Here is a 6,027-nt window from a genome sequence, read left to right on the forward strand (position 1 = left end):
CACACAAGCTGATAACTTGCTGATGTAGTAAATCAACGTTGGGGGAGCTCTAATCCCTGGGCCTCACCCGCCTCCTTCCAGGTGACAGCTGCCCCGCCACAGTGACCCACCAGGGACAAAGTATGGAGGGTGTTGGCCAAATGAAGGAGTGATTCTTGAAGGGAGAATGCCAGGTCAGGCAGAGGTGTCCCGCAGCCACCATGACTTCCTCTGGCTGGTCTGCCTGCCCCCAGGCTCTCCGCTACCCAGATTGGGCACTTTCTCTACTGGAAAACCTTTCTCCTGCCATGCCTGGCTTGGGGTTCAGGCAGCCTCCCAGAGATGTGGGGGGAGGTGGAGGAAGGATGTCTGGGCTCCTCTGCCCTGAACCTTGCCCGGCACTTCCTTCTTTGGGGACTGTGCTCCTGCAGGTCCCCACTTGAATTTCCCCTTCCTTTCGATTTACCTCTGTGCACACCCTAGTCAGCCTGCAAGGCCAGGGAAAATGCCACCTCCTTGACTGGTTCCTTGATTCCACCCTCAGCCTGGAGTAACTCTCCCTCTGCAGAAACTTCTCCTGACACTTGCTCTCTGGCCTTGCCCTGGAGGGAGGTGTGCCCTCGAAACCTGTGCCCTGTGACTCTGTGGGTTCCAGTTCCCCAAAGACAGAGATGAGCAGATACTAAGCAAACAAATAATTCCAGCCCAGGTCCCTTGGTTGGGTCAGAGCTGTCATAAAATTTGTCTAAAAATATTTCAGACACAGCCCAGTTCCCAGCACTGCCAGCCACTGGGAAGAGGAGGTGCTTCGCAGCACCCTACCCACAGGGGTGAAGATTGCTCACGCTGCCCCGCATCTGCCCTGCGTCTACAGCCTACCAGTTGTGTTGCTCCAGGAACTCCCCACATCTGTGCTGCCACCAAGAGGAAGTGAGAGGAGGCTCCGTCCCTCCCCGCAGCTTCCCTCCTAAAGCCTCCCAGCCTCAGAGCAGAGTTCTTCCTCTAACACCTAATGTCGTCCACCACGGGCTCTCTCTGCCTCTGGCCCATGCTGTGCCCTCTGCCAGGCACATCCATCTCGAGCACCATTTGCATCCCGCCATTTCCCAGCTCACGAGCCATCCGTGGCTCCCAACTGCCAACAGAGTTACGTCCAAACTCACCTTGGAATTCAAAGATTCAAGAATTCAAAGATTCAGGACTTCCCTGGTGGCGTAGTGGTTAAAAATCCGCCTGCCAATGCAGGGGACACGGGTTCGAGCCCTGGTCCGGGAGGATCCCACATGGCACGGAGCAACTAAGCCCGTGCGCCACAACTGCTGAGCCTGCACTCTAGAGCCCGTGCTCCGCAACAAGAGAAGCCACCGCAATGAGAAGCCCGTGCACCGCAAAGAAGAGTAGCTCCCGCTCACCACAACTAGAGAAAGCCCACGCGCAGCAACGAAGACCCAACGCAGCCAAATATAAATAAATAAAATAAATAACTTAAAAAAAAAAAGAATTCAAAGATTCAAGATTAAAAGATTCAAGAACTTTCATGAGGCAACCTGTATCTCTGGCGCATCCCTCTTCCCATCCTTGCCCCATCCCTGAAACACACACACATGTACATATTCACATACATGTATACAGACATACACATTTACACATATGCACACATATACCTGCACATACATACACACAAATACACACTTACACATAAATGCACACATATATACACACTTACATGAACCAAACTAATTTGTTGTTTAACCTGTATTTGCTTTGAGCATTACATTCATTCACTCATTCATTAATTCATTCATTCATCCATTCAACATTCCCTTGGTGCCAGGTCCATATTAAAGCTGGGATGCAAATGTGAAGAGCACAGTTTTCCTACTTCTCCTAGAAGTACTTACTATTCAGCCAGCTTTCTAATAGCTTGTATTTAATTCTGACTACTTTAAATTTAAATCGTAACAACCATATTGGACAGTGCAGTTCTACTGTAAAACCTTCTGGCCCTTGGGTCCCACGAAATTGGTGGCAAGTAGACTTGGGTTTGAATCCTTAGCTGTGTGACGCTGATTGGGTTGCTAAACCTCTCTGAGCCTCAGCTTTTTTTTTTTTTTTTTTTTTGCTGCCTCTCACTGTTGTGGCCTCTCCCGTTGCGGAGCACAGGCTCCGGATGCGCAGGCTCAGCGGCCATGGCTCACGGGCCCAGCCGCTCCGCAGCACGTGGGATCTTCCCGGACCGGGGCACGAACCCGTGTCCCCTGCATCGGCAGGCGGACTCTCAACCACTGTGCCACCAGGGAAGCCCCTGAGCCTCAGCTTTATCAGTTACATCATGAACAGGTTGTAACACATAAATGTAAAGATGAAATGAGCAAATGTATGCCTGGAGCCTAGAAAATGCTTAGAAAATATGTTGAATCTGAGTTTTTGTCTCTAGAAATTAAATAATTATTTGGATCATGATCCCTATTCTACTATTAACCTTGTCAATATTTTTGAAGTCTTTTGGATATATTCAGTTGGCCTGAAATAATATAGAAATCCTGCCTCCTTCGATGTTTCAAAGACAGCAGGGGAGACAGGTTCTGGAAGTTTTCTGAGCTCCTTTTGAGCTGGGAGTGTGTCGGTGTTTTTACTGAAGTCCCCGGTAACATAATGCTCTAGGTATGTTTGCTGATAGAATCATTGTATTCACTGATAACAATACTCAGAATTCAGTCCAATAAATATTTAATGCATGCACTCTGGCTAGACACTATGGGAAACACAAAGCAAACCACAACAGTTCCTAACCTTGGAAACTTAATCTAACAGCGGAGGCAACATGTTTGCTTGCGATCGTGTTGCCCTCTGACTCTGGGTGTGAAGCCCTTGGGATGGGGCCGTTCTGGTCAGGCTAAGTGCCTCTGCCCGGGCAGTGAGAGATGAGGGGGGGCAAAAGCCTGGTTTGGGGCGTGAGGTTGTCTTGGGCCACCTACTTCGTGGTCAGGAATCTCCTTCTGATATTAAACCAGCAGAAACAGCCGGAGCACAAGGCATTGAAGACCACAGGGCAGAACTCAAGCTAATCTGCCATGGCCACCTCTCCAGTGACCAGCTTTTGTTCTAGATCACTGCATCCCAGGTCACACAGTGGTCTGACTTTGACAAGGAACGCAGCAGCCAGGCCCCAGGGGGAAGGGCCGGGGGAGGAGTCTCCAGGCGTGGAAAAGCACGATCCCCTGGGCCTCTTCCCAGGCAGGACTTCGGCTGAACTCTGCCCTCTGTTCCCTTCCTGATCCTGCCCCCAACCCCACCTGCCCTTCCGTTTGCACCTTCCAGGAGGATGTGGATGGCAAAATCCGGCTTCATCTTTAATTAATTAATTAATTAATTAATTAATTTTTGGCTGCGTTGGCTCTTAGTTGCAGCATGCGGGATCTTTTGTTGCCACGCGTGGGCTCTGTAGTCTGCAGCATGTGGGCTTAGTTACCCCACAGCATGCGGGATCTTAGTTCCCCGACCAGGGATCGAACCCGCCTCCCAGACATTAGAAGGCAGATTCTTAACCACTGGACCATCAGGAAAGTCCCTTGACTTCATGTTTAAAGTGTACCCTACCACACATATTCTCTCTCTCTCTCTCTCTCTCTCTCTCTCTCTCTCAGCTGCGTAATTGAATGGCTGAAAGGACAATTCAACTGAGTTGCCTTTTTTGTTTCAGGTTCTTATTCCTATGTTCTTACTTCATCTATGCTGAGAAAGAGAGAAAATCTTACCCATTTTTTTTTTTACATCTTTATTGGAGTGTAATTGCTTTACAATGGTGTGTTAGTTTCTGCTTTATAACAAAGTGGATCAGCTATACATATACATATATCCCCATATCTCCTCCCTCTTACGTCTCCCTCCCACCCTCCCTATCCCTCCCCTCTAGATGGTCACAAAGCACCGAGCTGATCTCCCTTGTGCTATGTGGCTGCTTCCCATTAGCTATCTATTTTACTTACCCATTTTTAAGAAGGAATTCCTGGTCAGTTTGAAATAAAATGATAGTGGAAAAGGGGGAAACTGGGGTGAAAGTCCAGTGTTTAGGGTATAATGCCTGGGAACACCACACTGAATAAGACAGTCCTGACCTCCAGGAACCTACCATGTGCTGGGGGAGACAGGCCATCAGCACAGAGCCTGAGTGCTAAACAGGGGCTGAGCGTGAAGTGAGGGGCCCTAACCCAGACCCAGAGGGCCAGGAGAGATGCTGTGGAGGAATTGACCAGGCTGAAGACAAAGGATTCAGAACAGTAGTACATGGACTGAACAGAAAAGCATTTCGGCAGCAGGAAGTCCCCACGCAAAGCCATGACATATTGAGGAAGGGGGAGAAGAAACCTAACAGGTTTGGATCGTAAATGGCCACAAGGTGCTTGACTTGTAGCGTAGGGATAATAGGGAACTTTGGAAGAGTTTTGTGCAGGGAAATGATATAATATATTTGCATTTTAGAAAGGATTTGGGGGCAGAAGATCGAGTTGGGAAGACCAGTTAGTGTTCCCGAACCCAGGTCCGGCTGCTCCCCGCTCAAAAGACAATAAAGAGACCAGTTTGGTGGAAAGGAAAGTTTGCTTTATTTTGGATGCGGGCAACCGGGGATGGGTGGGGTGGGTGGGTGTGGACATCCGTCCAAAGGCCAACGCCCCGCCCCCAACAATCAGGGGGCAAGAGCTTTTATAGACAGAGGGAGGGGCCTACATGCAGAAACAATACAGTCAGCTCTGACAGTCATCTTGAAATTGGTCATTGGTGGTCTGACCAGCCTCATCTTGCTTGTTTTAGGTACAGTTAATCTTCAGTTCCAGATTCGGTTTGGCCTGCATTTCTTTGAGGCCATTTCTCGGACTTGTGGCAGCTTATGTCGTGGCTACAGTCTGGTCGTCATGTAGTTCACTTCTTCCACCTGGTGGGAGTTTCAGTATCTATAAGACAGCTCGCAGGACATGGCTCAGAATATTGTCCACAGCAGTTGAGGAGGAACAAAACCTCCTTGACTATATGACTAAGCGATTATTTGGTCTCCTTTGATGGTTTTCCTTTGTTTCTGCATTTTCTCTCTTCTCTGATTAAACTCAATTCTTTGGCTAAAGGTTTTCCACAGACGAAAGGCAGGCTGAGGACATGGTGTTGGCAGGGGCAAGGACCATAGGGTCCTGCTCTGTTTCGTTAGGAGGCTCTCGTAACAATGCTTGGGATGGGGGGAGTGGCAACAGGGATGGAGTGAAAAGGGCTGATGGGAGACATCACAGAGGAGCCTCATCTGGCCTGGTGGCTGTGAGATGGGGGAAGAGTCCAAATGTATCCATGTGTCCCAGTAGCGCCACCAGGCAGGTAGTGGTGTCATTCTGGAGGAGAGGGACCCAGAAGGACATGTAGTGGGAGCAGGTAGAGGAGGAGAGGGTGAGGGATTCCTTTGAGACATGCTGCCTCAGAGGTGCCTGTGGGGCGTCTGAGCAGAGATGGCCAGCAGGCAGCCTGATCAACTGGTATGGAGCAGAGGAGAAAGTCCTGGGGCTGAGAGAGGACTGGGAGAGTCCTTCGAGCCCTAGGGGGGTGGGAGCACCCAAGGAGCGTGTGAGGTCTAAACAACGAGGCCAAGGCCGAGCGCTGAGGGACACCAACGTTGAAGGGATGGACAAAAGAGGCGGAGAAGGAGTGGCGGGAGGGGCAGAGAGGTCAGGGAGTCGGGGTGTCGGAAAGCAAGGGCAGCTGTGAAGCAGCGGGGAGAGGAGTCTATAGGCTTCCAAAGTTGCAGATACAACCAAGTCCCCAGGTCTGGAGGTCGGGGAGGGCAGGTACTTGCCTAGTCCAGAATCAGCAATAAAGCAATAAATCACTCCTGAACGAACAGATGAAAGCCCGAGATATGTCGTGAATGGCAGGGGAGAAGCCTCGGTGTGTTCACTTCTCTGGGCTGCAGAGTGGGTCAGAGGTGAAGGCCGCTCAGCTAGTTCAGTACCAGGATCTACACCCCTCCTCCACGGCCGCAGCTATAATCACCTCCTCTTCCTCTGTCAT

Source organism: Delphinus delphis, chromosome 11 (assembly GCF_949987515.2).
Source record: "Delphinus delphis chromosome 11, mDelDel1.2, whole genome shotgun sequence".
Taxonomy (NCBI): domain Eukaryota; kingdom Metazoa; phylum Chordata; class Mammalia; order Artiodactyla; family Delphinidae; genus Delphinus; species Delphinus delphis.